The sequence below is a fragment of the Castor canadensis genome, chromosome 10 (assembly GCF_047511655.1).
Source record: "Castor canadensis chromosome 10, mCasCan1.hap1v2, whole genome shotgun sequence".
NCBI lineage: Eukaryota > Metazoa > Chordata > Mammalia > Rodentia > Castoridae > Castor > Castor canadensis.
Genome location: NC_133395.1, coordinates 96,759,481 through 96,772,263, shown reverse-complemented (window position 1 = coordinate 96,772,263; position 12,783 = coordinate 96,759,481).

Sequence of the window (12,783 nt, the reverse complement as noted above, 5' to 3'; positions counted from 1 at the left end):
ATCCCCAGTTCAAGGTGTCTGCAAGAGTTGTCTGCACCCACAAGTAGGTTGCTTCTGTGACTATAAATTTTGATGTCTGATGTGTTGAATATAATGCGCCAAAGTTCAGTGCTTCTTGCTTCATTTGTTGCTGTAACAATAAAAGCACCTGTGTTCTCAGATGCCAACATCACTAAGCTCAACTGAAGCTTCATTGTAAAGCCAACATCTGAAAGCAATGCAAGTACCCATCAGAAACTTAAGAGATCAACAAATTGCATGCAGTTAACTCATGGAAATACCAGCCATCATTAATCCAGTGAATACCTGATGCTCAGTGGCATTCATGTTTCATCATGCCCAGTGAGAGGACGAAGAAGTGCATACTACATGGCTCAACTTCATTAACTTCTAGAAACGCGTTCTTAACAGAAGAGCATGGGAAGCTCACTATCAGGAACAGCCTGGGGATGTGGAAAGGAAGGGATACAGGAGGAAAGAAGGACAGAAGAACATGGGGAAACGTTCAGATTGGTGGATGTGCTGACTGTACTCCTTGTGGGAGGGTTGCCTAGCTGAGTAGTCACATCACTTATTATGACATGCTGAAACTACAGTGATCATTATCTAATGTCAATCCTCATGAGGGCTGTGCCATAAAAGCCTTATAAGTAGCTTGAGAAAGTGAGATAATCCCTGCTCTGTCCTTCCTCCATATGACAGCAAAGCAGTTTTCTCCTTCACCATGTGAGAGGCAGCATCGAGATATCACTTTGATAGACAAGCAGCAGCTTTTCCACATTCGTCATCAGGAGAACCTTGATCTAGGACTTCCCAGCCTCTAACACTGTGACAATAAATGTCTATGATTTTAAAATCACCAATGGTGTTGTATTTTCTTACAAAACGACAAACTGACCAACATATGTATTGTAGTACGGTGGTGATGCTGTTTTAACAACACCTGAAGATGTGTGCTCAGCATTAGAGCTGAGAATTAGAAAGAGGTTCAAGGGTTTGGAATCACCTATGAGGAAAGCAAGTATTGTCATAAATGGACCACTCCAAGTAGGAATTTAGAGAGAACATCCATCTTCTGAGATACACTTGTGTGTCTCTGAACAAGGAGGATATGTTGAGATAATTCTGTCATTTTTTGTGTTCATAGACTAGGCATACATAAATATAGGCATCATAGCCTACTGCACACCTAGGCTACAATGTAGCCTGTTGCTCCTATGCTAATGACCTGAACAACATGTTAATTATCTCAATACTACAGGACACAGGAATACAATGGTAAACTTAAATTAAAATATCTTATTTTAGAGCTACATCAAAACCTGAACTCAGGTCCTACACCTTGAGCTGCACCACCAGCCTTTTATGGGATGGGTTTTTTTGAGATAGGATTTCATGAAGTGTTTCTCTTGCCTTAGTTCAACCACTGTCCTTCTGATCTCTGCATTCTGAGTCGCTAAGATTACAGGAGCGAGCCTCCGACCCCTGGCTCTTATCACATTTTAAGAACCAAGGGAATAAATGCTAAAACCTAAATATTGCTTGGATATTCATTTGTTCTTTAATCTTTACCTACAGTTTCTAAATTCTAACATCCACAACACAGTGGGGTCTGAACACACATCAGACAAGTTCTTTGCCCTTTTATTACAAGAGTGTCTTGACCAACATTTCCTAATATACTCTTACTAATTTCCACCTGAGACGACATCAGAGTTCCCTTTTAGCATTGATGGTTCTGCCAACACCTGATCAGATCACTTATATATTACAGTAAAGCCGATCCCTACATCTATGGCAGTGGTCCCAAGACTGAGGTGAGAGAAGTCTATGACTTAATGATATTGTAGCTTTAGTGTTGCCTGTGGCAGGATGTTTGTGGTGACACTGTGGTAAATAAACATAATGCACTCTCAGGTCTATAAAATAATGACATACATTATTAAATAATTATTATTAAATAATGGCTCTAGTGTGATTAGGTGTAGTGGGGACCTCATTGATTGCCCATGTAGAGGGTTTTCAGGAACTATGTGTAGCACTGGGTTTCAGTGGGATTTTCAAGATCACCAACAGGCTCAAAACAAGGTGGGTTCTCAGGACCCATTTATTATGGGAGCCCAAAACAGGAACAGCAGCACGGAGGCCCTGGGTAGACAGCCCTGCTGAAGTACTGGCTTTCCTGACCCTCTTCACTCCTGTATTTCCTTCACTTTATTTAGTAACATACCATGTTCTATTATCTCATTCATGAAATTCTTCAAGTAAGTAGCACACAATATAGAATTTAATAATCCTATTAACATATAAAATTTCTGGATGGAAAAATTTCCATAATTATTGAAGTTTATACTGTTGGGGCCCAGGCATGGACCCTGGACTGGGAAATAATGGAGCATGCACATCCTGTCCATAGTATAAGTTGCACAGCCTCTCCTACCATATTTTTCCTAGTACCTGGTGTATTGACCTTTGATTCTTCTTTTTTTTTCTCTCCCACCCCAAGTAATTCTGAACATAAATCTGTTTCCTATCTTTCTGGATTTCAAAATTCTGGATTTATCATCATAAGTGGAATCAAACAATGATGAAGACTTTGTACCTAGATTATTTACATAGAAAATAATCCAGTTACCGAAATGTTGTGACAACATATATGCATACCATAAAATTGTAGTTATTAGCTAGAGTTCATGAGAATAATCAAAATTAAAACACCTCCCTAATAATGATGAGAAAGTAAAGTGACAAAGTCACTCTGGGTGCTTTCCATCCGCATCCCTTTTTGAATAAACTCCCTCCCTGGCAGTGATCATCATGCCCTGGCATTGCTTTCAATCTTTGCTTTCTACACTCCTCAACGTGTGTACTTAGAAATGCTCACTACATTCTAGGTTATTCTGCATATCCAGGGATTTAGGCATACCACATCATCAAATGACCCTGGGATTCTCCAGATCAGAGACCTCTCTTTAGACAAACTCCATCCACACAAACATTTGGTGCCCGATCCTGAAAACTTCAGAACTCTCCTTCTTAAATATTGACTCATGAAGAACGCTGGATCCTGAGCTGGGGAAGGTCCCCCATTTTGTCCCATGTCACTTACAGTTCTTGGTCCTAAATTCCACTTGTTTGTGGACTGTGCCATTCAAATACTGGCTACATCAAATCATTTTCATAACAAAAAATACTGATAATGGAAAAAGTATGAAGGCATATATTGGAACTTCAACAAGGATTTCTACAAGAAGGAAAGTTTTGAAGGGCCTTCCAAGAGGGAACATTTGTCAGGTTATGGGCAACAGAGGGTTAGTGACACACAATGTCAAAGAACTGAATTCCCCAAAAGCCTTTTCTAAGATCACAACTCAGGTGCATATTTGCAATACCACCTGTAGCTTGCTGTGGAAGGTACACACTCAGGCATTCTTTGGATTACTGATCCACAAGAAGTTTGAATTAAGAATTTTTGTTGTTTTAGTCAATAAATTTTGGCAATATGTTACACAGAATCAGTGAAGAAAATAATGACACATCTTCTTTTCCCTGACTCTCTCTATGTGAGTTCCACACAAATAATTTCTGAATATCTTTTTCTTGTAGCAGAAACCATCTTTGCATCATTATAATGAAAGAAAATTGATTATGGTTTATGATCTTTTTAATGTTTTATAGCATTCCATTCACAATTATTTTGTTAAGAATTTTTATTTCTTTGCTCATAAAGTGAATTTGTATATGAATTTCTTTCCTTTGTCAACTCTTTGCTGGATTTTGCTATTGGGATAACGCTGGATTCATAGAATGCATTTGGTAGCTTTCATTCCCTTTCTATTTGATGGAATTATTTCAAGACCATGTGTTAGAACTTCTTTAAATTATGCAGGAAATCTCTCACATGCTAGATACATTTTTGGAGACTTTTTATTACAGCTTCAAACTCACTGTTTGTTATTAATCCACTTACCTGATGTATATCCTCCAGGTTCAGTTGTTGCACATTAAATACATCCTGAAATTTATCTAGTCCTTGACTATTATGACTTACTACAATATAACTTTTAAAAAACATTCCATAAAACAGCCAAGATGCCTCACTACTGATGAACAGAATAAAAAATTGTGGTATTTATACACTATGGAATTTTAAGCACTCATGAAGAAGAATGAAATGCTATCATTCGCAGGTAAATGGATGGAACTGGAGGACATAATTCTGAGTGAAGTTAGCTTGGCCCAAAAGACCAAAAATTGTATGTTCTCCCTCATAAGCATACATTAGATCAAGGGCAAACATAACAAGGGGATTGGACTTTGATCACATGATAAAGCTAGAGCACACATGAGAGGTACGAGGATTGGCAAGACACCCAAAAAATGTAGATAGAATTTGTTGCTCTCAACGTAGAGAAACTAATGCAGATACTTTAAAGTGACTGAGGCCAATAGGAGAAGGGAACTAGGAACCACAGAAAAGGTTAGTTTGAGAAGACTAAACTTAGAAGGTAACACACATGTACAGGAAAGCAATGCATGTAAAACTCCCTGCATAGCTATCCTTATCTCAACTAGCAAAAACCTTGGTCCTTCCTATTACTACTTATACGCTGTCTTCAACAAAATTAGAGATAAAGGCAAAATAGTTTCTGCCTTGTACCAAGGGGTTCGCGGGGCATAAAGGAGGGGGCTGGGAGAAGGGGGGAGAAATTACCCAAACATTGTAAGCCCATATGAATAAAATTTAAAAATTAAGAAGAATGAAATTAAAAAATAATAAATGTAAAACATTCCATAATAATAACCTGTACTTCACTGGTATTTCTTTTGATATCTACTTTTCTCTAATCTTGTAACCTTGCATCTTCCTCCTCTTGGACATTTTAGTAGTTTATTTCCATTTAATCATTTTCTGTCCTACTTTTCATTCCATCTTTCTACCTACTAATGTGATATTTGGCTTGCCCTTGTTTTTCTAATTGCATGAAGAACATCATTTGAGTATTTATTATACATCTCAAAGCTTTTTTTTCATGTTAGAGGTCACACCTACACTTTCCTCTTAGAACACTACTTGCTATATCCAAAAGGTTATTATAAGTTGTGTTTCATTTTCCTTAGATTCTAGGAAATTTTTGGTTTCTCCTTTCACTTTCTTTAATGATGTGCTGGTTATTCAACAACATTTTGTTAGATATCCAAGTGTTTGAATTTTTACTGTAGCTCCATTTCCTATTGATTTCTACTTTTGCCCTATTATTATCAGATAGAATACAGGGGATATTTATATTTCCTTATATTACTTTAAGTTTTGCTTTATGTATTAAAAACATTATCTTTACTGAGAATGTTCTATGGAACGAACACATTTTATCCACTGGTGAATAAAATATTCTGAAGAAGTCTGTAAAAAGTGTGGGATCTATAGCATCAATTTGTTCTGAAGTTTGTTTTTTGTTTTTCTTTTTTTTACATTTTTTGTCTGGATGTCCAATTGCTTAGATTCAGGTCTTGAACTTTTCCCTGTCATTGCTTTAAGCTCAATCTGTGCTTATAATTCTAAGTAGTATTTGTTTAATAAAATTCATTGTGCCATGATTGTTGTGTTAACAATTGTTTTCTCATCTTGATGACCTTTGACCATCATCAATGTGATGTGGACTTCTTTCTCTCTTTTCACTTTGTTGTAAGCAGCATATGATTTGGTTGAGCATTTTAATCCAACCTGCTGTTCCCAGTCTTTTCATTGGAGAATTAATACCTAAGTATTCATTGTTATTTTACACAGATATGTTGCATTTCCCATCTTTTTCTCGTTTTATGATACTTGCTTCTTTGCTTGTCCTCATTTGCTATTCTACTATGGTAAGGGGATTTATGTTTGTTGTACTTTCCTTAATAGTCTATGTTGCTCTTCTATTTTTATCGTTTCATTAAGTATCTTCTATTGTGTTCATTTATTTTCATGAACTTCTTTAGTTTTGTTTACCTTAGTAAGTTTTCATTTTACCTTTATGAGGGACAACCCTGCTAGACACATTAATCTAGGTGGACATTGCTAGCCCTCCTTGATTTCAGAGTTTCTTTTGTGAAATCTGCTCTAATTCAAGTGCATTTGGTTGCCTTACAATTTTCAAAATAGTTTTTTGTTCTGTATATTTTGTATTTTAACTATAATATGTCTTGGAGTCTTTCATTTTTCTGATCTTGCTTTTTTGTGGTTTAAAAGCCTCCTTTGTGTGGATGCCCCTCTATATTACAAGATTGGGAAAGTTTCCTGTTCTTATTTTATTGAATATATTATTCCTCCCTTTGGATGGTATCTCTTCTCCTTCTTATATACCCAAGACTTCTCAGTTAGGTCTTTGATTGTGTCCCACTGTTTGTGCTTGTGTTGTTGTGATTTTATTAGAATTTTTTCCCTTTGCTTTAATATATCTACTTAATCTTCACTTGCAAGCACTCAATTTTCAACATAGTTAATTTTGTTTGAAAGACTTGTAGCTGAACATCTTATATGGCTTATTGTCTTTTTCATCCTCAATACTCCAATTTGTTGTTTGAAAAAATTTCTGTATCTTTCAAATACGATTCAATTTGGTTTTTGTCCAAGCCTATCATGGTCTTCATTTTTATTCTCCCCATTTCACCATCTCTTTTCAGCTCCTCTTTCCAGTTTCTTCCCAATGCTCTTTTATGTCTGTGTCCAGTTTTCGCTATTTCTAGTGTCCACATATGGCAGTAAACTTGCACATTTCTTTCTAACACAAGCTTCGTTTACTAAGCCTTATGATCTCCAGATCCATTCATATTCTTACAAATGAAATAATGTGATATATATAATATTTTATCCATGCATCTGTGAACTGGAAAGTAAGAATTCATTAATTTGGTATCATGAACATTGCACTAATAAACATGGATGTGTGACAATCTCTCTTATGGTTGACTTACATTCCTTCAGGAACATGCCAAATTGTGAAAAACACAGCTTTAAGGTACTTTTTGCTTTCTTGTCATTGTCTTCTTCTTTTTTTGTGTGTGTTTTCAGGAACACTTCACACTATTTTCATTGGTGACTGCACTAAACTTTATTCCTGTCAAAGTGACTCTTTTGCTATGAGACATTCCCAAAATTTGTATTTCTATTATTTTCTTGAGATATGCATTTTTACTGAAGTGAGATAGAATGCACATGTGGTTTTCACTTGTATTTTCTTTTATTGCTAAGGACATTGAACATTTCTTAATGTATTTATTGGCCAGTTGTACATCTGCTTTGAGAACTGGTGCTCTCTTTAGGAATGAGTCAATTGACTGCATCCCTGGAAAACGATCAGAATTTCTTACATCTCTGAATTATGATAACTTCTTCCACCTTCAGATCAACATCTTAGCATCCATATCAACTATTGTACCACATTCTGCTTACTCTTGAAATCTGTATACCTCTTCTTCCCTCTTAAAAGCTAACTGTGTGATATTCAAATCTCACTAAGAATGTTTGTAACAGTTCTCCATGCCAGCAAACATTATTTACTAATGACAATTAATTCTTCTCCTTTATGACATGAACAAATCAAATTGGAAGTAAATCAAATATAATTACCAGGAGGATCAGTGGTTCAGATGTCACTCAGACTTCTGATGTAATTTCTATCCTTTATGTTTTATGGAAATGTGTGAGAAGATGAAATTTCTGTTGCTGGGTAAATCTGCAGAAAATCAAATTCCTCCCAAACTCTTGGTAAAAGAAAAATGTATTACTTGCAAAACTAACATATTGCACTTAATGTACATTTAAATGAAAACAAATCATACCAAACAATCCTTCATAAAACTCCAGCATTTATGCCAGTAACTAAAGGTGAAATTTGCCGGATTTAAGAGAACAGAACACTTTGCAAGGGTTGGATATTCACTAGGTCCAAAACAAGTGAAAATTCATTGAGAGAATCTCTGATTTTCGAGAATCCCTAGGGAATAGTGATTATGACATTCAGTGTCCTGCTCTGCCCTTCCATGGACATCTTCCAGGTACTTCTCTGAAAATAAAACCATTGACCAGACTAAAAACCCAATTCTCTAAGCCTCAAATTCATGTTTTCTACTGGTGGCATAAAACACTGTACATACTACAGTAGTGTGAAAACCCACTACTGCTGCCAGAGAAGTTTCATAACAACACTGTAGTACAGGAAATGGATATTACTTCCAACATTATTTAAACATAACTGATTCCCACACAATCATGAATCCCCCATTGGCCAGCCTGTAGGTGTTAGATATCCATTTATTGTATTACAATTATCTGTATATTGCCTTACTAAATAATGTTGAAAATGTGTTGGAGTTCATTCAACACCTTCCATCAGGGGGGACCATGTCTAGTGTAGAGTCCAGTCAACTCCCTCTTCTGTAATGCATACGGATAGAATTGTGTTTCTATCCCTACATTGAAGTTCAAGACAGTTTCAAGAGCACAAGTTTCCCTTTTGTAATCAATGCCACTTCTCACTTCCTTTAACTCTCTTACATGATTCCTGGTGACCACTAATCTCCTCACTCTCGAAAAGTTATTGTTATTTCAAAAATGACATATAAATGCAATCATATTGCATGTAGACTTTGAGATTCTTGTTTTCCACTCAGACTAAAACCCTGGAGGCCTTTCAAGTTTTCGCATATCAGTAGTTTCTTTTTGTTTTTCAGTAGTGTTCTATGGAATGAATACAATACAGTTCGCTTTACAATATTGCTTATTAAAACATCGCTGCTTATTAGTTTCTGACTATTACAAACAGTGCTGCTATGGCTATTATTTATTAAGCTTTTGTATGAACATAAGCTTTTATTTCTCTGAGATAAATGCCCAAGTGTGATTGGATACTTCATTTTATGAAAATTGGCTTTGAAATTTTACAGTCCAGTGAAAACCTAAATGATTGAGATTTATAAATAATAAAATTCACCCTTTTAAAATGCATAATTCAGTGTTTTTTACTATAACCACATATTAATGAAAATATTTTAAGTGAAGAATATTTTAATCACTGTAACAAGAAATTTTATAGCAAGTTGCAGTTACTCTTCATTCTCTATTTCAAGATCCTCTGGCAACCCCTAAGCTACTTGCTTTCTGTATAGAAATGTTTTGTTGTCCTTTCATATATAGTTGATCATACAATATATGGTCTTTTGAGACTGATTAATTCCCTTAGCATAGTTTCTTAAGGTTTATACTATAGCATCTGTCATTATTTGATTCCATCATTTTTTTTGAAGTGCTATTGTTTGAACATTGGTTCTTGTGTTTGGTAGACAAGCACTTTCCCATTTGATTCACACGTCCATTATTTTTGTTTTTCTGTCATGTTTTAAATAAGCTCTCATTTTTGACTGGCCCAGCCATCTACCATGATCCTTCTTTCATGCAACTGTGAGTAGAAGTACGGACTACCATAAATACCTTATTTGTTGAGATGGGGCTCTTGCTAAATTTTTTGCCTGGCCTGACTTGAACTGTGATTTTCCCCATATCCATCACCCATATACATTAAATTACAGGCATGGCCTGCTTTTCCTCACTACTTCACTCCCCTTAAGGTTGACTATATTTCCATATTTTGTATATCACACATGTTCCAAATTCATTAATAAGTTAATAAAGACTTCAACTTGACGTTAGCCAAAAGGCCAAGAAGCAATAAATAATGGACACTTGGATTTTTTAACCCTCATGATATTGGGAATAATGCTAATTTGAATATTTATGTACAATTTCTGTGTAAATATTTACAAAAGTGAAGATACAGAATCAACTTAGGTGTCCATCAACAGATGAATGGAAAAACGAAATTATAAGTATCTCTCTCTCTCTCTCTTCCTCTCTGTCTTTATCTGAGACATATTCATGTACATATATAAGTATACACACCAGGGCTTATCATGTTATTCATAGGAGAATGTAGGGGTATATTTTTGTTAATCAAAGCAAGGTAAAAACAGAAAGATGAGGATCACATGTATTTTTCTTATATGGGGAAGCTAAAAGAATGGCCTGAAAGGAGAGGGTGGTCTATTAAGTAATGGTAATATGCTAGAGAGGAGGATATGCTAAAGGACATAGGAAGCTTGGGGAGACTATCAAAACATGATACATACATGTATCAAAAGCTCACAATGAATGCTGTTAATTTGTACCATTAGTATGATATAATAATTATAGTTTTAAGGATGTTGTCAGAATACATGTTGAAATTGATACCATCACAGTTCAAGGCAAGCCCAGGCAAAAATCCCCAATACTACCTATAGCAAAAACCTCCTGAGATAGAAAGTATGTTTTTTACAGGTGTCATTATCATTGTGCATGTGTCTTGAAAGTGACAATCCTGAAACAGACTTGTTCCATGTCATGTGACAGTGGAGATCAGAGGACAAGAGGATTTACAGATAACCTTTACTGTTCCTAGGAAATGAAACAAATTCATTTCTAGCATTCAGGGAGCAAACTGCATTATATGAAACTACTCTCTGACAACCAACTTACGTTGCTCCAAAAATTTAAATTCTCCACTAAATGACATTAAAACTAGACCTATAAATTTGGACATCTATATTTATCTTCATTGTTCAGTGTTACTCTGAATCTTGCTAAAATATTCTTCAAGTTTCATCATGTGAGACAGCTAATTAATTCCTTGTCCTACATTTTCTCCAGGTGATGCCAGATTACATTTAGACTAGTTCCAGTTAGATAGCTCTTAGTTTTATTTAATCAGAATCCTTATATTCTTCCTTATCCCTATATTCTCTATTAGTAATGTTCCATCCATAGGCAGCCATCCTCTTCTTTTGCTATTAACTTATTATCTCCTTCAGAATACAGTCAACTCCCTCTTCCCAATTGCAAACACCCATTGCAGTTGTTCCTTTATTGATAGCTATGGGCTCACAAAATTCTTCTTTTGAAATTTTACAAGTGCCATGTGTAGGTTTTTATTGAACAAGTTTCAGGAGATATGTAATAGACTTCATACTCAGCCACCCTCAAACTCTGAATACTATACATTATCTAATAAACCACAATCTGCAGCAATCATCAGATTCAAAGTGTGCTTAAATATTAAAGACATTCGCAGCAATATGTAGACAATATGCAAGAACATTTGGAAAATTATGGAAAGATAAGGACATGAATGTAGTTAATGTATATGAAAAATTTAAAAGGTAGGAAAACACGAATAGGAAAAGAATATGAGACAGGTATATATACCTCATACTGCAGGGAGTAGAACCATATCCCTAACATTTCCACTTTTTCTTTTAAATGTTCTGAGCTAGTGCAGGCAATACTTGTTGCTGTAGCATCTGGTGAAAGATATAAGCAATAATTGCCTTTGGTTGTACCCCATTTTCTCACTGGAGCAGGTCATCTTCTAAAATCTTTCTTCCCCTTCCCTGTGGAAATCACTAAGCTATTTCCTGTTTGTATGAATTTATCTTTGTGGACATTTCATATAAAGAGAATCATGCAGTATACAGCTTTATTAACTTATTTCATTGCTGTAGTATATTTTTTCAAGGTACTAGCAACTATCAATATTTGATGCTTCATAATTTGGCGGCACTGTGGTTTGAATGCAGACCCTTCTGAGTGATAGGCAAGCACTCTACCATTTCAGCCACTCCTCTAGGCATTTTGGCTTTGGGGCAATTTTTAGATAGGTTCTCACTTTTTGCTTGGGCTGGTCTATGACAACAATCCTCCTGCCATTTGTCTAGAAGTACAAATGTTGACTTCCACAGCCACCTTACTGCATGAGATGGGGGATTTACTCACTTTTTGACAGGACTGTATTTGAAAAGATTCTTCACAGGTCCAGGATTCACATAACTGGGAATACCGGTTTTGTTCACTGTGCATGGCTACTTCATTCCTCTTTAAGGCTGTGAACACTTTTTACTATCAACCTGGTGTCTTTTTCTTTATAAAAAGAAGACATGGATATGCAGTTTTTTGGAAATAATAAAAAAATTACATGCCAATTGAACTTTGTAAAATTAGTGAAATGCAGGTGAAAGCAATCCTCCAGCCAGAGAATGTCTGCAGACCAGAGGGAATGAGTTCCTGGTGGAAGTGCATCATAGCAGAATCCAGTCACAGTGTCTTCTTCATTAAATCACATCTACAGTAATTGCCCCTGGAACATTGAAATAGCAGAGACATTTGACAGGATAGGAGAGATGAATCAGAAATCCTTAAGACAGGAATGCTCTGATTACAAATGATAAGTATTTCCCTAACACAGAAGACACTGAACATCACCTGGTCAGTCGTGAGCAGCTGGAGGACAGGTAGGGACTAGAGAGAGGCTGATAACATCTGGAGGTACTGCACCTGTAGTTTCCTCCTGTTTCCTCCAACATACCAAAATGAGGACCCATGTGGAACTCCTCAGTGCTCTTTTAGAGGCAACTCTCCAATTCACCATTTTGTTTTTCTTGCAATTTTTCAGTAAGATATATTATTAGTACAAAGGGATATCATCATGATAAACCCATATATACAACACTGTACTTTGTAAAAGCTAATGACCTGTTTTATATTCCCCCAAGTATTCACTCTTTTCCTTGTATATCTTCTCCCTGATTCAATCCTTAGTCAGTCCCCCATTTTACACTTACGTCTATTTATTATTGCTATAATTATTTTAACTGCTTATATGTTAGATTTTGAATATTAGTGAAATCATGGGATTGTCTGCTTGGATTATTTTC